This window comes from Puma concolor, chromosome E1 (genome assembly GCF_028749965.1).
Source record: "Puma concolor isolate L17-30 chromosome E1, mPumCon1.1.hap2, whole genome shotgun sequence".
Lineage (NCBI taxonomy): Eukaryota > Metazoa > Chordata > Mammalia > Carnivora > Felidae > Puma > Puma concolor.
The window spans coordinates 10,368,154-10,392,134 of NC_141680.1; the positions used below are offsets into that span (position 1 = coordinate 10,368,154).

Consider the following 23,981-nt stretch of genomic DNA (forward strand, 5'->3'; position numbering starts at 1 on the left):
ATGATTTAAGACGGACAAAGAACTGGGATAGACATTTCTCCAAAGAAGATATCCATGGCCAATAAGTACATGAAAAGCTGTTCAACATCACTAATCATTAGGGAAATGCACATTAAAATCACGACAAGATACCGCACCCAACCCATCAGCATCGCTCCTATAAACAACAGCAACAAGCACAAACTAACAAGTGTTGGAGAAGATGTAGAGAGATAGGAACCCTTGGGTACTATCGTTGGGAAAGTAGAATGGTGCACCTGCTATGGGAAGCGGTATGGCAATTCCTCAAAAATTAAAAACTAGAATTATCATATGATTTGTTCAATCCACTTCTGGATATATTCCCAAATAACTGAAAGCAGGGTCTCAAAAGGATGCTTTACAGCCATGTTCATAGAACAACTACCCACAAGGGCCAAAAGGTGAAAGTAACCCAAGTAGGTATTGATGGATGCATGGATAAACAAAACGTGGTATATACAACCAGTGGAATAGGATTCAGCCTTATTTTTAAGGCAATTTGATACATGCCACAACACGGATGAACCTTGAGGACGTTAGGCTCGTTGAAACAAGTCAGTCAGAAAAAGACAAATACCATATGATTCCCCTTACACAGTTAAGTTCATAGAGACAGAACGTAAAATGGTAGCTGCCAAAGTGGGGGGTGGGGGGGCGGAGGAGGCAGGGGAGAATGGGATGGGGGTTACTGGTTAATAGGTATAGAATTCCAGTTTTATGGGGTAAATACAGTTCTGTGGTTGGATGATGCTTAATAACACAAATGTACTTAATAACACGCTGAATTGCACACTTAAAAATGGTTAAGGTGCAGGAGCCAGGGGAGGAAGCTGTTGGCGCCCAGAGACCGAAAGACAGAAGCTTGGCCTTCACTAGAGAAACGCAACCAACCCGTGGAGATTCATTCGGGAGGGGGCTGGGGCAAGAAACGCCTCAAACTCATCCTCCTTCTCCCTCCAATCTGCTGCTCACTGGCTCCCTGGAAGAGGGAGACCGAGAGGAGACGTGGAGGGGCAAACACTGGAAGCTCAGGACACCCGCCCTGCCCCCTTGGCCTGGCCAACTTCAATGCCACCTTCTGAAGTGAAGTCGAGAATCTCCCCTCTAGAAACTTCTCCCAGTTCAGGGGGCCTCACAAGGGTCTCTGGCCTGTGGGACCTGCCCCCGGGGCAGCCTCCTGGCATTTGCCTGTGTGGGGCCGCCCTAGCACAGTGCACAGCACAGACCCCGAACAGCCAGCTCTCCCCTGCCCCGTGACTTCCCCATTTCTATTCTCAGCCTGGCCTTTCTCTCGCTCTCCCAGACTCAAACCCTCAGTGGCATCGTGGGTTCCTCCCTGGGGCTCCAAGCCCACAGCTGTGCAGGCTGGGAGATGGGATGCCTGCCACGTTTCCCCAGCGTGGACCTGGGTAGCAGCTCTTGCTTTCCTCCTGAAGCCCATCCCTCCCACGGATTCCTGACAGACTTCCAAAAGCTCAGCTGGGGTCATCACTTCCTGCTCAAAACCTTCATCTTCATTTATTTTTAAGCTACGTGCCGGGCACAACGTTCCGTGATTGCCGGAGATCACTCTCTCGAATGCTCCTGCCTGCCCCATGAGTCAGCTGTTGTCACCCACGCTTTGCAGTCAGCGAGGCCAAGAAATCCGCTAGCTTCCCCGATGCGGAAGCAGGGCTACATCTCACAAACTGTGAGATCATGACCTGAGCTGAAATCAAGAGCCAGATGCTTAACCCACTGAGCCACCCATGCGTCCCAGGAGCACTCCCTCTTAAGAGGTGTTTTCCTCCTGTTCTTTTGAGTAGCTCTCCCACTCCACCCCACAATTTCCTGTTCATTTCTTCAGAGCCTTCATCACCAAACTAAGACTACCACCGTCATTGATTACCTGCCTCCCTCTGCCACCACGGAAGCCCTGTGACAGCAGGGCCTTACCGTCTTTGGGCGTCATGGTGTCTGCAGCATCTACACTGGGGCAGCACGTAGTAGGTGCTCAAGAAACATTTGCTAAAATGCATAGTTAGCTTCCGCCTCTCGCTGAAGAAATGTGTGCAAGTATCTTCCCGCCCCTCCCTCGTGAGGCAGCGCGAGCCTCTACAAATGGGTATCATCACTGAGCACAGGTGGAATTCGTGGGCAGATACAAAACAGATCTATAAAGCCATCCCAGTCTTTCTCCCGTGAGACTTAAAATGTCTTTCAACAACTGGGGGGAAAAAAGCCAATCCCCAAACTGGATTTCAGGATGAAAACCCCGTCGACATGGATAGGGTGCCTTCAGGCATTATTACCTTGAAAATCACATTCGTGTTGACGTTTAAGCGTTCGCATTATAAAAATTCATCTCATTAACTTATAACATGCTTGGGGAAATGGTTCCTAAAATCATGTGGTACCAAACCTCTAAAATCACCTATTGCTGGGGCGCCTGGGTGGCGCAGTCGGTTAAGCGTCCGACTTCAGCCAGGTCACGATCTCGCGGTCCGTGAGTTCGAGCCCCGCGTCAGGCTCTGGGCTGATGGCTCGGAGCCTGGAGCCTGTTTCCGATTCTGTGTCTCCCTCTCTCCCTGACCCTCCCCCGTTCATGCTCTGTCTCTCTCTGTCCCAAAAAAAATAAATAAACATTGAAAAAAATAATAATAAAATCACCTATTGCTTCATTTTGTTTCCTGGGCTTGTTCCTGAAGGGTGGCTGCTTAAATTTGGGTACGCATCTTAGTTTCACAGTAATAGCAAATGATACTTTTCCACGTTTATGGTTTAAGATTTCAGATGTCTTCATTGAAACATAAAAATAAATGAAATTACGTAGATGCTTAGTGGCAGCTGGTGATAACCACAGACTGAGGGACCCAGTCTACGTGTCTTTGTCTTTTAGCCAACGTGTTTTTGTGTCTTTGTTCGTAAATGGGGCCCCTAAGTCGGGTGGGACAAGGGGCAAAGCCCCGTGATGTCAGTGACACAGCTTCCAAGGCAACAGGGAAGCCAGTTCTGACTCATTCTGTTCTACTTCCTCTAGAAACAATGCAAAGACGGCAGGGCTCACTGCCCCACCCACCCGACTGAACCCCTGTGCCCTCCACCAACAAGCTTTAGTGCACCTGCCCTACCAAGACCCAGGAGGGAGGGCACAAATCCTTCCCCCGGCACTGCTGAGCATAGGTGCCAAATAGGGACCTTGTGTGACGGCGGCCCCCCTCCACCTGTGGACAGGTAGGCCCCCTCATCACACCCACCACCCCCACCTTTGCTCACGTACTTTAGCCACGCTGGCCTCCTGCCCAAGAGAAACGTCAGCCGGCAGGAAGCTGGCATCATCTGTGGGGGCGGCCTCCACGCGCCATGCAGTGCATCGCAAGTGAGACTCCCCAAGAGAAACCACAGAGGGCCATCCTTCAAGTTCCCTTGCTGAGAAAGTGGTTTACCGATGCAAGAGTTGTGGGAGGAGAACCCCACCCGCGCCCCACTTGTGATCAGAGGCCAGAGCGCTGGCGGGGAGCTCTGCCCGCCATGGCAGCCGCGAGCTCCCCAGCCAGCGGGGCCCACGAGTTACGAGGCGGGACTTCCCCAAGTGGCTCATTTCCCCTTCGATGCTTTAATCATGACTACGGCATTTCTCTTCCCCCTGAAGATGTGTGTTCACCTCTGCTGGCTTTTCTTCACTCATCTGCGTCTCGCGTCAGGCACGGGAGGCCAAGGGAGGGGTTCACCTGACAAGGGCCCACGTTGTCTCGACTAGTTTCTGTCAGCGTGCATTTGTGTTGGGCAGGGTTGGGGGAGATGACCAATTTAAAAAAAAAAAAAAAAAAGTAAATTTTGACCTTGGCCTTGGATCTGGTTTCTCTCTTGCTTCTTGATCAACGATGGTATTCTTCCCGGACGTGGCACCTTCAGAGTCTTGTGGTTGCTGACAGACTCACAAAGGATGCCCTTCAGGTTGATGTGGGTCTTTTATGCTGACGACATTATTCTGAAAAGGTGGCCCTAAGTCACGAGAGCTTGAAGAGTTCAGAATAGCAGGGTCTCGACTGGATTCCAACCACGTTGAGTGCTGTGGGCCAGCAGGTGTGGTAGGTCAGGAGGCTGGTGAGCGAGGGCCCCTGACTGTCTGAGGAACTGAAGGGCCCGCGGGGATGAGGGAGACAGGCAGGGGTTGGACCATCAAAGTAACACTGAAATCTGAGGAAATTCAAGAAACTCTGAGGTTTCTCTCCCACTGTCTGGGGTCTTTGGAGATGTCTTGAATAGCCGGTTCTCTGGCACCTCCCAGCCACAAAAAACAAAAACAAAAACAAAAACAAAAACAAAAACAAAAACAAAAACAAAACAAAACCAAAACCAAAAACAAAAACAAAAACAAAAACAAAACCAAAACCAAAACCAAAAACCATGGTGGGATACAACAGGCATCCCGGAAAGTGCCCTGGCAGGGGCAGGGGAGGGAGAAGGGGGAGCTTCGAAGCACCTGAGGCTATTAGCCGGTTGTGTTCACTCCTGGGACCACTGGAAAGAACTCAGGGAAGGAGCGGTACCTGGGTGGCTCAGTAGGTTAAGCGTCCGACTCTTGGTTTCAGCTCAGGTCATAGGTTCGAGCCCCACATGGGGCTGTGTGCTGACAGTATGGAGCCTGCTTGGGATCCTTGGTCCCCCTCTCTCTCTGTCCCTCCCTTGTTTGGACCGTCTGTCTCTCAAAAATCAATCAATCAATAAATTGAAAAAAAGAAACGAGGGGGAAAGACGGAACTTTCCTGGAGCTTGTACAGGTTCAGAAGGGTCAGGGAGCTGATTCTTGCCCGCACAGTCACCCTGGTTGCCCCAGGGTCACGGTGGACACCCCCTCTGAGTGACGGGCAAAGTCTGTCCCTTCGCACAGGCCGTGAGAGTCTGTCATTCCACTGGATTTCCTTATTGTTCCTGGATTAAGTTAAATCATTGAACGCGGCTGATTTCTTGTTTTTTGCATTCCTGAAATATTCTTTTCTACCCCACAGGCTTCAGCTATTTTCCTGTAATGCCAGCTGGCTAATGAAAGCTACTGCTGTGCTTTGTGGGGTTAATTTATTCAGTGCCTGGAATATGCTCTATCTTTCCCCAGCATGAAATGTTTCTGCTATTGCGTTTTAAATATATACAATAGCCGCAAATATGAGGGATAATGTTGCAGGCTGCCCCTGGGATTACCTTGTCATTACGTGTCCCTTGCACGGTCCCCAGGAGAAAATCTACAGGGAACAGCAGTATAGCCTCGGCTCTGTGCTCTGTGCTCCAGGGTGGGAGCTGGAGACAAACGTGGAACAGCCCTGCAGCTGCCCCCTCAGGGTGGGCTTTGTGACACAGTCAAGTCTGACTTTCAGTGAAGAGAGACAGTCCCCTGTCCCTCAAAAATACAGAGCAAGAGCCGTGTGGTAAAGCTGCCCCCACCTTCTCTTTGTTTCAGCGTAAGGCACATTTCCTGCTGGCCCACTCCCTCCAGGTGCCTAGGGCTCAGACCCAGTACAGCCAATGACTGATCATTTAGTCTTCAGGCCTCCCCAAGGCCACTCCACGCCCAGAACAACGGGCTTCCCACCCCGTCTGATTCCTGATCGCTGCCTAACGCCTACAAGTCCTTGTAAAACTCGGCTTCCTGCCCCTTGTCCAGGAACAGTCCTGCTTCCCCAGTTCAGTGAGAATCCACAACACCCCGTATGAAAGCCTAACACTCTGCTGACTTGTCTCCTGCCCCCCAACTTCCCAGCCTCGATGACGTTTGACCAAAGAACTCATTCTCATTCCTCCGTGATCCCACAGCTCTGGGCCCAGCGTCTGGTCCATAAGAAATGGTAGTTGAAGACGAATCATCAACCTAAATGTGAAGCCCAAATAGAACTAGAAAAATACTAGAGGCAAACAGGAGAAAATCTTTGTGATCTTGAGTTTGGCAAAGATCTCTCACATGTAACACCAAAAGCATGGTCCATAAGAGAGAACATTAAAAAAAAACAAACATGATAAGTTAGATTTCACTGCAATTTAAAACTTCTCTTCAAAAGACATTATGAAGAACATAAAAAGACGAGCCACAGATCGGAAGAAAAGCATCTGGAAAACACGAAACTGGTAAAGGGCTTGCTTCCTGAATTTATAAAGAACTCACCCAACTCAACAGCAACTCTGTAACTGAACTCCGTAAAAGATGGTCAAAGATTCAACACTTTGCCAACAAGGATATTCTCGGGATGGCAAACGAGCACATGAAAAGATGCTCCACGTCATTAGTCGTGAAGTAAATGCAAATTGAAACCACAAGGAGATACTACTACACGCCTAGGAGAATGGCTAGAAAATAAAATAAAATAAAATAAAACAATATCGAGTGCAGGGATTTGGAGCAACGGGAACTCTCACTCATTGCCGGTGGAAATGCAAAACGGAATAGAATCTTTGCACAACAGTGCAGCTGTTTCTTATAAAATTGAACCTGCACTAATACAACCCAGTAATCCCACTCCTCAGCCTTTATCCAAGAGAAATGGACACTCGAGTTCACATAAACGTTTGTAATGGGAATGCTTGTAACAGCGTGATTCATAGGCTTGGTTCATAAGAGCGAAAACTTGAAACCACCGGACTGTCCTTTGAAGGTGAGTGGATATCACTGTGGTATGTCCACGTGCTGAATGACGTGCAAAAACAACGCACGAATTTTAAGTGCATCGTGCTAAGTGAAAGAGGCCAAACTGAAAAGGCTACACATTATAGGATTCCATTTATAGGACATTCTGAAAAAGGCAAGACCATAAGGACAGAAAACAGAGCAGTGGTTACCAGGGCTTGGGACCTCACCCTACATTCCTCTCCAGCTAGTTGTTCATCTGTAGCCTTATGATATCTTTTATAAGAAACTGGTGTAAGTATATAAATGTTTTTCTGAGTTCTGTGAGTCACTCCAGCAAATTAACTGAACCCGAGGAGGGCATTGTGGGAACCTCCGATTTATAGCAGGTTGGACTTGTGACTGGCCTGAATTGGGGGTGAAGAGGGAGTGGGAGGAGTCTTGTGGGACTGGGCCTTAACATGTGGGATCTGCTACTCTCTCCAGGTAGACGGTGTCAGAACTGAGTGAACTGCTCAATGTGTTGGAAAACACACATCAGAGGGACTGACTATAAAGAGGTACAAGGAAATTTGGGGCATAAGTTGTAAATCCTGATTGTGGCAGTGGTTACACACGCATTTGTCAAAGCTCAAGTGGGCTGAATGAATATAATCCAAGGCTCTCCTTGCACTGGCCCAAGCCCACCTTGCCAACCTCATTTCCTCCTCCCCTACTCATGCTTTCCGGGCTCCTGTGAAGCTGGCCTTCCATGGCCCCCAGCAGCATGGGCCTTGCCCACCCCCAGCCTTTTCTCTGGTTTTCTTCGCGTTCCCTTTGCCTGGTCAGCCTTTCCCACCTTTGCCCCCGCTTATACACAAATCTTATCCATCCTTCATGCCCCAGGGCAAATGTTACCTTTTCTTGCAACTGTATTTGATTACCATCACCCCACATGCACAAAAAGCTGGAAGTGATTTGCTATGCCTGTAAATGCCAAGCATCTTATCTGCATCTCTTACATTTCTCACCATTTCTTGTACGATTGTGTACATATCACGTATCTCCAACTAACTTTAAGTGCCAAGTTTGAGTCACTTTTGCATTTATGCACAGTGTCTAGATCGATGCCTTATATGTGGTAAGTGCTCAGAAATGTTCTGTTTGATGAATTAATGAAAAAAATCAATGGCCAGGGTGACCTGTGGCAGCTAAAGTTGGTGTGGTCAGCACCCGGAAAGAATAGTATCACCCAGGAGTCCAGATTAGATGGCCTCTTAGTGATAACCAAACAGGACTAGGGAGGTTATACCTCCACAACTACTATTCGTATGGTAGTCGCCTGGTCCCCCTACCTGGCTGATCAAGGCTGGTTAAAAACACACATGCCTGGGGTCCTGACTCAGTCCATCAAGGGTGAGTGCTGCTTCTGAATTTTTAATAAACTCCCAGTGTGACTCATCAGTCAAGCTTGGGACTTACCTTCCTAAATGGTCAGAAGGCCAAAGACTCACCTACAGGTAGCCAATAAAAAAATGCAGGCTTTGAGTATCTGTTTAGAGGTACCACACACACACACATGCACGCACACACGCACAGGTATATGGATCATCAAACTGTAATACGTCCATACCCGTCAATAAAAAGGAGTGAACTGCTGACACATAGAACACGGATGAATCTCAGAAGCATTATGCTGAGTGGAAGAAACCAGACACCAAATACTACAGAGTGTATGGTTCCACTGATCTGAAATTCTAGAAGAAGCAAAAATAAGGTGGAGTGATAGAAACCTGATCCGTGTTTGCTGGGGGCCAGGGCCAGGGGGCAGACAGGCACTGGGAACCTGACTTCCTGTAAAGGGGCACAAAGGGAGTTTTAGGGGTGATGGGAATGCTCCGTGGCTTGACTAGAGTGGTGGTTCCAGGGATGTATACATTTAGCAAAAGTCATCAAAGTATACATTCAAGGGGCACCTGGGTGGCTCAGTTGGTTAAGCATCCAACTCTTGGTTTCGGCTCAGGTCATGATCCCACAGTTTCGTGGGTTCGAGCCCTGTGTCAGGCTCTGTGCTGGCAGCACAGAGCTTGCTTGGGATTTTCTCTCTCTCCCTTTCTCTCTGCCTCTCCCTCACTCGTGCTGTCTCTCTCAAAATGAATAAATAAACTTAAAAAAAAAAAAAGAAACCTAAAAAATACAGAGTGCCCATTCAAAATGGAAGCATTCATTGGGACTCAGAATCCAGGAACCTAATGATGATCCTATCCCTGTCCTTCGCCCCCTATATATCTGGCCCCCTATATATCAGAAGTCTGCTGAAGGTCCAAGTCCAGTCCTGTCACTTGGACTGCTAAAGGTCTCTTCCTCTGCTCCTTATTTCCACACTTCACATCCTCATGGGTATCAGAATTACTGCTGGTTTCCCTACCTAGAGTCAGGATCACGGCCCCTGTGCCGCTAGCAGGCTTTCTAAAACGCAGCCCGCTCAAGTCCCTCCCCTGCTCAAACCCTCCCACCACCACCCCTTTCAGGATAAAGCCCAAATTCCACATGCAGGGCTTCTTGTACCCTCACACCCACCCCAAGCCCCACCTCTTACCATTCTCGAGCAGGCCCACTGCAGACGTGGGCCTATTCCCTATTCCCACAACGGGAGCTCCTCAAAGGCGCTGTGACCCCTGGCAAGTCCGGGCCTTCGCACACGCCATCCCTTCTGGGTGCAACACTCTCCCTGCTCCCTCAGCCTGTCCACTCCCATCCACCCTTCAAGGCTCAGCTGAAGCATCCCCTGACCTAGCAAGCTTTCTGCTGGCTCTGATCCGGCACTGGGTGGGACGCCCCTCCTCCAAATGTTGGCATCTGCCACACTGCATCACAGTTGCTACCATTGGTTTGTCCGTCTCCCCACTGAGCATTCGGGCTGGGTACCATATTTTTCACCTCTGGATAGCCAGCGTCAAGCAGATCTCTGGCACACAGAAGGAGCTCAGTAAGTAAGTAAGTAAGTAAGTAAGTAAGTAAGTATTTCTGGGTATTTCTCTTTTTTTTTCCTTTTTTTATTTATTTGGGGGGGGGGGCAGAGAGAGACAGAGAGGGAGGGAGACAGAAACCCAAGCAGGCTCCGTGCTACCAGTGCAGAACCCAACATGGGGCTGGAACTCAGGAACCATGAGATCATGACCTGAGCCAAAATCAAGAGTCGGGCACTTAACCGACTGAGCCACCCCGGTGCCCCTGTTTCTGGGTATTTCTAATGACTGCCTGCCTGCCTGCCTGCCTGACTGACTGAATACCAAAGGACAGGGTGTTAGAAGTCTGCTGAAGGGCTATGATGCATGAGAAGGGAAGATGCTTGGGGACAAAGTGGTATTTAAGTTAGACTCTTGTTATGCACTGAACGGAGTCCTCCAATTCATATGTTGAAGTCCTAACCCCCGGAGTACCTCATAATGTGACTACGTTTGGAGACAGGGCCTGAAACGAGGTAAAATGAGGTCACTGGGGTGAGCCCCACACCCAACGGCTGGTGTCCTCACAAGAGCGGGGAGTTGGGACACAGTGGTGCACAGAGGGAAGACCACGTGAGGACACAGGCCGAAGATGGCCGTCCACAAGCCAAGGAGGGGAGGCCTCATAAGGAACCCACCTGGCCAACACCTGGATCTCAGACTTCTAGCCTCCAGAATGGTGAGGAAATTAACGTCTGCGTTTAAGCCCCCACTCTGCGGTGCTTTATGGCAGAAAGGACCTTCCAGGTGAGAAGCACACCCAAAGGCAGGGGAGGCACGGTTACGGGGTGCGTGCCCTGGAATGGTCTGGTTTGTCAGCAGTGGATGAACGCTGTAGCAAGTAGAGCAAAGCGGCCCTGAGACCAATGAGACTGTGGAGGTCCCAAAAGCCAGGTGAAGGCGGCTGGCCTTTCCTCTGCAGGCTGGTGCGTCTCCGCCCGGTGTGACCGGTGTCTGGCTGAAAGCAGCAGCAGGCCGGGCAGAGCTGGAAGCCAAGGCCACTGTGTGTCCCACACTGGTGCGTACGAGCCATGGGGCTGCTGTGGCGGCTTTTGGGGACAGCAAACATTTGTTAATTTAAAAGTTCTAGGGGCGCCCGGGTGGCTCGGTCGGTTAAGCGCCGACTTCGGCTCAGGTCGTGGTCTCATGGTTCGTGGGTTCGAGCCCCGTGTCGGGCTCTGTGCTGACAGCTCGGAGCCTGGAGCCTGCTTCGGATGCTGTGTCTCCCTCTCTCTCTCTGCCCCTCCCCCACTTGCACTCTGTGTGTGTGTGTGTGTGTGTGTGTGTGTGTGTGTGTGTGTCTCTCTCTCTCAAAAATAAACATAAAAAATTGAACAAAAAAAGTTCTATATGTATTTTAACGTGTGACACATAGGACTGAACTGTGTCTCTTTTGTGAAAAGGCAGAGCATTGATCAGGGCAACAAACAATGGGATTCTGCCAACCAGAATGGCCATGTGCCCTTGGCTGTACGGTCACGACATACCCCTGGGTCCTCCTCCGACCTTCACTCATCCTACCCACAGCTCTCCTTTTAAAACGCAGGTCAGATTCTGTCACTCCCTGCCCTTCACTGCACTGGAATAGCAAAGTCAGGCCCAAAAGGACGAGTGTGAATTCACTTGTTTGCACAAGCAAACAGCTGGGGACTATTTCATTCCTTTGCTCCCTCAACAAACCCTTGCGGGGCACCTGCTGTAGGTCTCAGGGAGGCACCAACACAGGGACGAGCGAACACGAACATAATCCCTGCTCATGGGGGGGATCGTGGTCCCAAGGGGGGGGGGGGAGGAGGCTACCATATAGTCTCAATGAGATCACAAAAGATCTCAACTGTGACACTGCTGAAGAGAGCTTACTTGGGGGGGGGGGGGGGAGGTATGGCCAAGCCAGGGAGGACAGCCTGAGCAGGCTCCATGAGGCAAAGACAATTCCAGGATAGCCAGCATTAACTAGGTGCAAAGGGGCAGAGAACATCCACAGGCAGAGGGAGCAGCCAGGCAAGGAGGTGGGGGAGGTGGCAGGAGGTGGGAAACGAGTGTGGGGGACTCTAAGACCCTGTGGCTGCAGGGGTGACCTGAGCAGGAGACAGGGTGGAGAGCAGGGACAGGACGGGGACCCTCACTTCCCTCACCAGTCAGGTGCCCCCACCACCCTCACCAGCTGCTCAGCAGCCTAAGTCTAGTCACAAAAGCCACTGAGCACTTCCTGGCGTGGGCTCCTGCCGTGAAAGGAGGGCTCCAGGTGGCACAGGAGAAGCTGGAACTCTGGAAACCCTTAAGCTCATCGGTGAGACCAAGAACGGGTCCCCACAGGCAGTAGGTGCTGGAAAGTTCTCCAGCCCCCAGGCTCAGTAAAGATGTTTGTTTACAACCCAGACCATCCTCCCAGGATCCCGGCCTTTATCTCCTGCATAAATCCTCCCCAGCGACTGCCCTGACTCTCCCCAGAGGGTGACTACTTGGGCTCTTGTCATTAGAGAAGACTCCTTACTGCAGCACCAGGTGTGGCTCTCAGGGCTCTCCGGGCTCCCAGGCCTGTCTCAGAGGGACCCTCGGCCTCCCTGGCTGTCACGTGTCCCCGGCTTACCTCACTCTTGTCACTGTAAAATAAATAACTGCTCTCCAGTCTCCTCTTTCTCTCTTTCTCTCTCTCTCTCTCTCTCTCTCTCTAACCACCCCCCCCCCCCACCTCTCTCTCTCTCTTGCAGTGTCCTTGTCCTGAATTCTACTGGCTAACAAAGTCATCATAGACAAGAGTCACTTTCTACTGGCTAAATATCTAAACCTAATACGGTTCCTTCCAGAAATAGCATCCCTGTGATCAAGGCGACCTCGCAGGCCTTAGAGACCAGGTGACAGAGTTCTGCATTCGTTCCTGGTAAATTTTTTATTGTTGATTTTTGAATTTGGCATTATTTCATTTTGTTTCTCACTCACGGTGAGTCAACAAGTTTCCTTTTAAAATCTGTTAACGATGGCAGTTTTAGGAAATTTAATAAGAAAAGCTGTGGAAAGAGAAAATCTGAGTGACTAAAATCTGGGAAGCGGTGGTCCCAGGGAAAGGAATGAAGAAATGGCAGGAGGAATGGCAAGAAGGGGACGACGGAATGTGAGAGAAGAACCATTAGGTTCCTAATGGTTGGATGTGGGGGGGGGGGGGGTCATGGGGGGGGCTGGGAGGGGTCCCCACCTGTGCTTTTCTTAGACCAGCCTCCCTCTACTCGCCCCCTCCTGAGCACCCATGTAAATGGGCCTCTCATCTATTATTCTCCTTATTTGGTAGCTTCATAGCAACGCTCATGATCCGTGATGAGTAATTGGCTAGTGGGTTTGCTGCTCCCACGGGGCTGGCACCGTCCCTCTCTGGCTCACCCTGGTCTCTGCGGGGCCTAGAGCACTGCCTGGCTGGGACCAGGCATGGGGTATCTGCCGGGCAAATATCTGGATGAATGGCCATCATGAAGGTTGGATGAACCTTTTTAAAACAGCGATAAGGAACACAGATGAAAGGAAGGAGAGAGGCATGGTGTGTCGGGGCTGGGGTCTATGAGCCACCCAAGTGGGGACCCCCTGAACACAGCGTGAAAATAGGGATGGGACAGAACGGGAGCTGCTTGGAGGTCAGAACTCGTCAATGAAGCACCTTTCCCTCTGTGCCTCTTGGGTTGAGTTTTCTCAACAAGTTCCTTGCTTCTTTTCCTAAAACGTAAGTTAAAACCTGTAAAGAATGTGAAAACACTGCCATTCAAATGTTCACTCTTCCTAAAATTTGTCGTGTACTTTCCCAACTGTAGGCCTCTATACCTGGGGTTCTGCTCCCTAAAATTTTGCCTGTGGGCCTGGAAAAATGCCTGTCTATCTATCTATTTACCTATCTACCTATCTATCTATTTTGCACAAATAAGAGACAAATACAGGGGCGCCTGGGTGGCTCAGTATGTTAAGCATCTGTCTTCAGCTCAGGTCATGATCTCGTGGTTTGTGAGTTTGAACCCCATGTCAGGCTCTGTGCTGACAGCTCAGAGTCTGGAGCCTGCTTTGGATTCTGTGTCTCCCCCTCTCACTCTGCCACTCCCCCGCTCACATTCTGTCTCTCTCAAAAATAAACATTAAAAAAAAATTTTTAATAGGCACAGATTTATAGAAGAGTTCAAACATAGAAATGTATGTAGCAGAAGGTGAAAGAGACCTTGCCCTTAATTCTACTTCCCACAGCAAGCAGCTTGATATTACATATCCACTACTTTTTTAAGATGAATTTTTATATACATGCAAATAAAATTAGGGAGTTTAGATCTCTTAATATAAATAATGAAATTTTACAGGTAGATATGATTATACTGTATATGTTTACTTGAAAACATGTACCGTATTTTTCTGAGATACATTAAAGGTTATTTTACACTTTGGTAATTTGGTAAAATTGTACAAAAAGCTTTATTAGTTCTTGTTCCTTGTATTTGATTGCCTATGCCCATCTCCATACGTTCTCTTTGATGCTGGATGCTCTGTTTTCAACTTTTGCCAATCTGTCACAGGGGAAATATTGCATAGTATTCGAATCTGTGTTTCCATGATTCTTTTTTTATTAAGGTTTATTTATTTATTTTGAGAGACAGCCTGAGTGGGGGAGGGGCAGAGAGAGAGGGAGACAGAATCCCAAGCAGGTTCTGCACTGTCATCACAGAGCCTGATGCAGGGCTTGAACTCATGAAACCATGAGATCATGACCTAAGCTGAAACCAAGAGTCGGTCGCTTAACAGACTGAGCCACCCAGGTGCCCCTGTGTTTCCATGATTCTTACTGAGGTTGAACATTATATGTTTACTGGTCAACTGTATTTCTTCTTCTGTGAATTGCTTGTTTATAAAAATAAATATAATTTGCCTATTTACAAATTGTCCTTGCCCATGTTTTCTTTACGTATTTGTCTTTCTCCAATTGATTTGTAGGAATTCTTTTTTTTTAATGTTTATTTATTTATTTTTTATTTATTTTTATATTTATTTTAAGAGAGTGAGAAAAAGCGTATGTGTGCACGCAAGAGCAGGGAAGGGGCAGAGAGAGAGGGAGACAGAGGATCTGAAGGGAGCCCTGCACTGACAGCAGAGAGCCCAATGTGGGGCTCAAACTCACGAACTGTGAAATTACGACCTGAGCCAAAGTTGGACGTTTAACCAACTGAGCCACACAGGCACCCCTGGGAATTCTTTATTTATAATGGGTAGTAATCCTCTGTGGTATGTGTGTTGCATATATCACTCTGTCACTTGCCCGTCTTTCAGTGTATCAGTTCCTTAACGTATAGAGAGTCGAACGTTCTTTCTCGGTCTCCCAAGATTACATGAAAGTTTGTCTTAAGCCATATAGGAAAAGAATGACACATTTGTCTCTATATAAGAAGAAGATATAATATATCTTTGTGTACATAAAATACATATATGTATGCCTCAAATACTTTCTATACGTATCTATACACATCAATTACTGTTTCCAGTGGTTTTCTTTAATTTACCTTTTATTTCCTCACCCCAACAACCGATGGAGTACACACTACCTATCACTATCCCCATACAAGTAAGACTGAGGGACACATAAGTTAGGACTCAGCACCTGCCTCCTGAGCCCACACCCTTAATACTTCATTTGGACTCCACACAACTTATCCTCTCTATATATCAGAAAAGCAACGGTAATTAATACAATGTGATAATGGCACAGAAATAGCAACTATAAATAAAACAGATAATATAGAAAAATCTTTTTAAAAAGCTTAAGGCATGAAAAGACAAAACTATAAAATACTAGAGAACACAAAGATTTATCATAAATGATATTGGAAACACTGGCACTATTTTAAGTCAGTCTAAATCCACTTTTCACATCATCCACCAAAGTAAAAACTAGAAGGAAAAAAAAAAAAACCTTTAAAAGAGGATAACATCTCTAAAGTAAGAAGAATCCGGGGGCGCCTGGGTGGCGCAGTCGGTTAAGCGTCCGACTTCAGCCAGGTCACGATCTCGCGGTCCGGGAGTTCGAGCCCCGCGTCGGGCTCTGGGCTGATGGCTCAGAGTCTGGAGCCTGTTTCTGATTCTGTGTCTCCCTCTCTCTCTGCCCCTCCCCTGTTCATGCCCTGTCTCTCTCTGTCCCAAAAATAAATAAATGTTGAAAAAAAAAAAAAAAAAAGAAGAATCCGGGGAAAAAATGGACAGTTTGGACCATGTAAAAACGTTAAATGGCTACATTTTTTAAAAATTCATTTTTATTTTATTTTATTTTATTTTTATTTTTGGGACAGAGAGAGACAGAGCATGAACGGGGGAGGGGCAGAGAGAGAGGGAGACACAGAATCGGAAACAGGCTCCAGGCTCTGAGCCATCAGCCCAGAGCCTGATGCGGGGCTCGAACTCACGGACCGCAGACCGCGAGATCGTGACCTGGCTGAAGTCGGACACTTAACCGACTGCGCCACCCAGGCGCCCCTAAAAATTCATTTTTAAAAAGTAACCAAATAGTCTGGGGAAAAGAACTGCCAAAATTATGGTGAATAAGTCTTATCAAAAACCTATGTAAATCAGCAAAACAAAAAATGAAGCAAAACAGATGAGCAAAACGGAAAGTACAACTTATAAACAAACACGTGAAAAAACCATTCAGCCTAATTATGTTAAAAGAAATGCAACATTACAAAGGGCCTCTGTTTTGCCTATTTTTTTTTTAATTTTTTTTTTTCAACGTTTATTTATTTTTGGGACAGAGAGAGACAGAGCATGAACGGGGGAGGGGCAGAGAGAGAGGGAGACACAGAATCGGAAACAGGCTCCAGGCTCTGAGCCATCAGCCCAGAGCCTGACGCGGGGCTCGAACTCCCGGACCGCGAGATCGTGACCTGGCTGAAGTCGGACGCTTAACCGACTGCGCCACCCAGGCGCCCCATGTTTTGCCTATTTTTTAAATGATATTGTCCTTGATGGAATGCGTGAAATCAAATGGGCACTCTCACACAGAGTGCTGATACAAAGTTATGAGTAACATACACCAAGCATCATTAAAATAAATGTTCATGCCCGTTTACCTAGTAATCCTATGTCTGAGCATCTATTCTACAGATATGATCCAGAAACCTGGGGAAAATCACATGGCCAAGATAGTTACTGAAGTATTGGGTTTTTTTGTTTTGTTTTTAAGATTTTATTTTTAAGTAATCTGTACCCTCAACCTGGGGCTTGAACTCACAACCTCGGGATCAAGAGTTGCGAGCTCTACTGACCGAGCCATCCAGGCACCCCTAAAGCATTATTCATTACAGCAAGAAAACAGAAGAAAGAAAGAAAGAAAGAAAGAAAGAAAGAAAGAAAGAAAGAAAGAGAAAGAAAGAGAGAGAGAGAGAGAGAGAGAGAGAGAGAGAAAGAAAGAAAGAGAAAAAGAGAAAAGCAACCCAATTTTTAAGAACAGGGAATAGTTAAGTAATTTATGGAACAATCACCTACTAGAACATTATACCCCTTAAAAATAATTTTGAAACGAATAACATTTTAAAAACCCTATGCTATAATACCTAGTGGTACAACTACAAAGAAATATAGAAATTTTAAGTTGTTTCAGGGTGTGGGGTTGAGTCATGAGTTTCTCTAATTTCTAAATTTACTATGGATTTAGAAGGACCGAGTCCCAGTCCTGGCTGTACCTCTTCCACCCACCAGTCATTCTGACCTCGCCCCAGTTACAAAACCTTTCTATGCCTCAGTTTCCTTGCCTGTAACAATGAAGATCGTAAATGTAGCCATTTCACGGGAGTGTTTTGAGAATCGGATGAGACGATACTTGGGAAGAACTTGACTGCCGTACCTCGCACACGTAAGCACTCAGAAATGTTATTTTTATCATATAAAAAAAAAGGGTAACATGTTTGCAGGGGAAAATCATTGAAATGAGGAAGCTATTTCACAGGCAGGGTCTATTTTCATTTGGAAGTTTAGTACGGTTAATTTCGTACTCCCTCTGCTTCTGCGGCTTTTTCCTGCTCAGACTGCTGCTCAGACGACACTTACATGTAAACCCACGTGGTGAAGGGAAGATTAAAGGAAATGAAACCTCTACTCACAACCAGAACCATGTAAAAATATATAGTCCGTGGAGCTCAGTTGGAAAGGAACAAAAACCGAGCCATGTTGGGGAGTCCTGTGGTAGAAGTAGAGAACGTGTGTCTTTTTTACTTTTCTGTTCTAATGAGAGGGAAAAATCACATTGTTTGAGTAAACTTAAAATGTCAACTTCCTGCATGACTGAGCTCAATATTTTAGCTCAGAAATTGGGCTCAGTGGGAAAAGGAGGGGGGGGACCCTAAAAACTTCATTTCTAGAAAATACAGTGGTGAAGAGATGTTTCAAAGTAGCCTGTGCTTTGGCCGGGGCTGGGGCGGGGCCGGGAGTGATGGGGGGGGGGGGGGTTAGTGCAAAATACTGTCTAAACAGAAACCATATAATAAGTAACTTCCTAGAAAAGCCTCTGTCTTTGTCATATCTTTGAAGTTCTGCCTTCTAGGCCTCATAAGCACAATGTCTGGCTCAGATATTAAGCACTGGGACATTATCAGGCCCTCTGCAAGATGGGAAGGCGCCCTCCACAGTGCTCATCCTCACGGGGAGAAGGCTCTAGAACCTTCCGGGGGCTAAGAACCAGTCAAGTGGGTGCTTCTCTCCACAGGACTTCCCACATTAGTGACAAGAATGCACAGAAGTAGCCCTATTCACCTTGGTTGTGAAAAGAGATCGCCACACTGCTAGTAATTAGTACCCACAGAGAGGGTTTCTTTTCCCCAAAAACTCTACACATTAACTTAAAGTCAGCACTAATCATCCTCACTTTGCAAGATGAAAAACGTGACAGGCAGCGAAAAAAGTCTATTTTTTCAAGATGTCAGAAGATGAGTTTTCAAATTCGTTTTTAGCTCAAAGAAGCAGGTATGTAGCATTAAGTTACCTAGCCTGTGAATCGCCAAAAAATGTATTAATCACGCCTTCGTTATATCAGGATTCACTGGGTGTGTTAGACATTATACCTAAGGCAGAAGAACCTCTTCCCCCAGATACAGCTATCCTTCTAAGATTTTCCAGCCCCATCTTAAATAATAACCAACTCTGTACTTACTGCAAAGGCTCTCGCTTCTCGCGCCTCCTGGGAGCTGCTGACCTCAATCAGCAAGCCAGCCGCACTATTCTGGGGTCTGGTGCTGGCCAGGGAGGAAAACCACACTCAAGGGGCCCGGGCAGTGAGCATTTGAGCAATGCTTCACTCAGGAAGCAGGCGGTTCTCTGCTCTCCAGGGCTTCTGACGGCCTCTCCCCTCTCCCTCTCCCTCTCCCCCCCTCCCTCTGTCTCTCACAATCTCTCTCCCTTTTCTCTCTCTCTCTCTCTGACTCTCATACACACACAGAGTGCAAAATCATTTCTATCCTACTGGTTCCTGAATACTTACTTTGTACCTCTCAAAAACATAATGATTTAAAGACATAGGCGCACACACACACACACACACACACAAAGATATAGGCTGACAAATTTCTGGCTGTTTCCCGAGATAATCAAACAGAAAAAAAACAAAAAAACAACCCAGGCTGTCTTCAAAGGTGAGTTTGCCCTGAAGCCTCAGGGCCCCTCACTTGCCATAACCTGAGGGCTGTAGAATGTTCTAAGGGGGATGGGGAAGTCGGGTTATGATCCAGAAGCATTTCAAAGCCAGCAGCTCTAATGAGCGGACTGAAGCTTGCTCAGAGATAAAGCATCTAAACCTCCAAGCCCCCCTGTCACTTGTTGTAATTTCTTTCTTCATTCTAAAGATCCCCATACCTAATTTTGAATTCCGAGAGCTCCAGAATTATCTGAACATTTTCACAAAACCTGAGGTCCACGAATCCTGCTGCTACAGATGGCCCCGTGATGATGAGATTGCCCGTAACAACATGGAAGAAATTCTGTGGAGGTAAACCAGCAAAGTGTGTTATATCTACGCTCACTAAGAACTGCAGTCATCAGGGCCGGGCTGAGCTTAGTCACTGCTGGAGTTAGCTGGAGTTTAATTGCTATTATACCAGATAATAGGTGTGAAAAGCAGCCCCCTAGCTCTTTCTTGGCAGAGGAAGTTTTCAGAGCCTCACTGAGGCTAAATGCCCTGGGGTGCACTGTAATGCCACACCCCCCATATGCAGACGTTGCCTTTCTAATGACAGATCACAGTAAGGAGCTGTGGTCAGGCAGTTTAGAGCTGGCCTTCCCCTGTAAGAGCTGTTATTACAACTGTGGCCCCGTGCCACTCTGGCAAACACTGCTGCCTTTGGTGGCCCTCCCTCTTTGCCCTAAAGAAATCAAGAGACAATGCATGGGACCTGCTCTCACTGAAGAATATCCATCCTCCTGGGGGTTGGGGGAATAAAGGTACCTAACTCATGGGGTTGGGGGCCCCATGGCCCAGACACAGGAGGTGGTAGTGGATGGGACTCTACAAGTGACGAAACTCCAACTCAGCCTCGCTCAAGCAAAATGGCAACTTACTGGCTTGACTAACTGGAAAGTCTAGGGATGAATTCAAGCTGGCTTCAAGCCAGGAGATTTGGAGGTGCAAACGTCGTCGGGACTTTCTTTTCATCACCTTTCAGCTCAGCTTCCCTAGGTTCCATTCCTTCAAACACCGGGGCTCTTAGGATGGGAAAGGCTTTCCTAGAGGCATTCCATGATAAAGATTCCAAGTCTTCAGCATTCAAGACCTTGGGAGAGAGGCACTCCTCAGAAAGGAAACTTAACGTTGACAACACTGTCCAGAAAGACCTGGGTGACTGACAGCCCCACGAGTTATAAGAAGAGCAGTTCCCAAAAGCAAAAAAACACACACACAAAAAACAAAAAAAAAAAAACAAAACCCAAAATGCTACACAGGCAAAAAGATACAAACTAGTGCCTTGGATTAAGCCATTCATGTGATTGTGTCTTACTTCCCCAATTTGATTGTAAATCTATTTATAGAAGGATGTACACAAAGTGTTAAGTGTGGTTATCTCTGATATTGTGGGTCATTTATTTTTTAAACTCACACTGTATCTTCTAAACTTTCTAAAAATAGGGGCGCCTGGGTAGTTCAGTCAGTTGGGCATCAGTTCAGCTCAGTCATGGTTTCACTGTTTGTGGGTTGGAGCTCCGCATCAGACTCTGTGCTGACAGCTCAGAGCCTGGAGCCTGCTTCAGTTTCTGTGTCTCCCTCTCTCTCTGCCCCTGCCCTGCTCACACTCTGTCTCTCTCTCTCTCAAAAATAAAAATAAAACCTTTAAAAAAATTTAATTTTCTAAACATAATAAAAATTATTAAATTGTATAATAACACAATACATTTTAAGTTTATTTTTGAGAGAAGAGACAGAGCTTGAGTGGGGGAGGTACAGAGAGAGAAAGGGAGACACAGAATGTGAAACAGGCTCCAGGCTCCAAGCTGTCAGCACAGAGCCGGAGCTTGGGCTCAAACTCATGAACCACAAGATCATGACCTGAGCTGAAGTTGGACGCTTAACTAACTGAGCCATTCAAGTGCCCCAATAACACAATACATTGAAAGAAGTTATTGCATGCTAAACAAATCCTGCTTACAAGCAAAAATATATATAGAATATCTATGAATAAATCTGGTCAGAAAATTACAGTCACGCCCCACCCAAATCTACAACATTTTACTGAACAACAGAAGAGAGGACTGGATGAAAAAATATACCATGATATTCCAATTAAATATTCATTCTCCACAAAATAATTGTATAAATGTATTATAGTTCCAATGAAAATTCTAATAGGTGTGAAAAATGCTCTATATTTCTTTTTTTTAACTTTATTTATTTTGAGAAAGAACGTGTACAAATGGGGGAAGGGCAGAGGGAGGGAGAGAGAGAGAATCCTAAGCAGGGTCCACACTCACCACTAAGCCCATTGCAGAGCTCGATCCCACAACCATGAGATCGTGACTTGAGCCAAAATTGAGTCAGACACATAACCAACTGAGCCACCCACGTGCCCCAAGAATTTTGGTTAAAATAAAGATCGCATTACTAATCTAAGGATAAAGAATGGATTGTTTTAAAAATGGTATTGGGAAATTTGGTTAATCATTTGGGGAAAAAAAAAAAGACTACTACCTCACACCGTATACCCAAATGAATTCTGATAAACATTTAAGTGGAGGAAAAAAATAAAAAGAAGCATTATAAGAAGTAGAAGAGAGGAGACTGTATCTGAACCTGAACAAGGTGAGAAAGGCCTCTGAGCCCACACACAAAGGCAGAATACATAAAAAAGAAACAGATTTGACTTTGAAGATAAAAATCTTTGGGGCCCCTGGGTGGCTCAGTCAGTAAAGCAACCTACTCTTGATTTAGGCTCAGGTCATGATCTCACCGTTCATGGGTTCGAGCCCCATGTCAGGCTCTGTGCTGACACTGGGAGCTTGCGTGAGATTCTTTCTCTCTTCCCCTTTCTCTGTTCCTCCCTAACTTGTGCTCTCTCTCCCTCCCTCTCAAAATAAACAAAAAAAATATTTTAAGGGATGCCTGGGTGGCTCAGTCAGTTGAGTGTCTGACTTCGGCTCAAGTCATGATCTCACAGTTTGTGGGTTCAAGCCCCACGCTGGGCTGTGTGCTGACAGCTCGGGGCCTGGACCCTGTGTCAGATTCTGTGTCTCCCTCTCTCTCTCTCTGCCCCTCCCCTGCTCACATTCTGTCTCTTTCTCTCTCTTTCTCTTTCAAAAATAAATAAACATTAAAAATAATTAATTAGGGGCGCCTGGGTGGCTCAGTCGGTTGAGTGGCCGACTTCGGCTCAGGTCATGATTTTGCGGTCTGTGAGTTCGAGCCCCGCGTCGGGCTCTGTGCTGACAGGCGGAGCCTGGAGCCTGTTTCGGATTCTGTGTCTCCCTCTCTCTGCCCCTCCCCCGTTCATGCTCTGTCTCTCTCTGTCTCAAAAATAAATAAACGTTAAAAAAAATTTTTTTTAATTAAATAAATAAATAAATAAATAAATAAATAAATAAATATTAAAAAAACCAACCTCTGTTAATAACAAAAATCCTGTAAATAAAACATAAATGCCAATGACAAGATGAGACAAACATCTCTGCATAACCTTTGGTTCAGTTATTCTATTTGTAGGAATGTATCCTAAGAAAATAATCATGAATATATACAAAACTGTACGCATGGCAATTACAAGTTTACCCTTGGTTATAACAATGACAACAAAGGAAATAATTAAAAGTCTAATTGATTAGATTATTGTAGGTAGATCCATGTAATTAAACATTATGCAGCCATTAAAAGTGATACTATATCTATGGGGTGCCTGGGTGGTTCAGTTGGTTAAGCATCTGGCTTCAGCTCAGGTCATGATCTTGCAGTTCATGAGTTTGAGCCCCACCTTGGGCTCTGTGCTGACAGCTCAGAGCCTGGAGCCTGCTTTGGATTCTGTGTCTCCCTCTCTCTGCCCCTCTCCTGCTCATGCTCTGTCTCTCTCTCTAAAATAAATAAGCATTAAAAAAAATTTCTTTAAATATTCCTTATGATGTAAATGTAAAAATCCTTAATAAAATACCAACAAACCAAATCTAGCAACACATATAAGGACTATACACCATGATCAAGTGGGATTTATCCCAGGAATTCAAAGTTGGTCCAACATGTGACAACCAACCAATGTAGTACACCATATTGATAAAATAAAGGACAAAACCACAGGATTGTGCACGAATAGGTGCAGAAAAAGCACTTGATAAAATCCAATACACTTCCATAATAAAAATACTTAACAAACTAGGAATAAAAAGGAAACTCCTCAACTTGACAAAGGCCAAACTACAAACATCACACTTAATGGTGTAAACCTAAAAACAAAACAAAACAACAAACAAAAAAAAATTGTGCAAACCTGAAATACTTCCTCTAAGATCAGAAACAAGATAAAGATGTCTCTGCTCTCACCACTTCTGGTCAACATTATAGCAGCAGAGTCTTTAGCCAGGGAAATTAGGCAATAAAAAGAAAGGCACCAGATCAGTAAGAAAATTATAACTATATCTATTATCTCATGATCATATATGCAGAAAAATCTCAAAAAAAAATCTACAACAAAACAGAGCTAATAAACCTGTTCGGCAAAGTTGTAGGATTCAAGATCATTATACATAAGTCGTTTTCATTTCTATATACTTGCAGTGAACAATCCAAAATATTAAGAAAACAATTCTATTTATAATAGCCCCAAAAGGAATAAAATACTTAGAAATGTATTTAATAAGATATACGCAATAGTTGTACACCAAAAACTATGAAATATTGAAAAAAATTAAAG

General features: G+C 46.1%; 1 protein-coding gene across 6 annotated transcripts in view; it reads right to left on the minus strand.

The window, feature by feature from the left end:
- SPECC1 (sperm antigen with calponin homology and coiled-coil domains 1) overlaps positions 1–23,981 on the minus strand; it is a 288,182-nt gene that overhangs the window by 209,518 nt on the left and 54,683 nt on the right. The window contains exon 1 of one of the 6 annotated variants that reach the window (XM_086686137.1): positions 18,758–18,923. The exons of 4 other annotated variants lie outside the window; for them this stretch is intronic. The gene's annotated coding sequence lies outside the window, so the exon portion shown is untranslated. Of the gene's footprint in view, positions 1–3,842; positions 4,220–18,757; positions 18,924–23,981 lie in introns of those variants that run through there. One more of the 6 variants, XM_086686138.1, reaches the window with a different exon arrangement.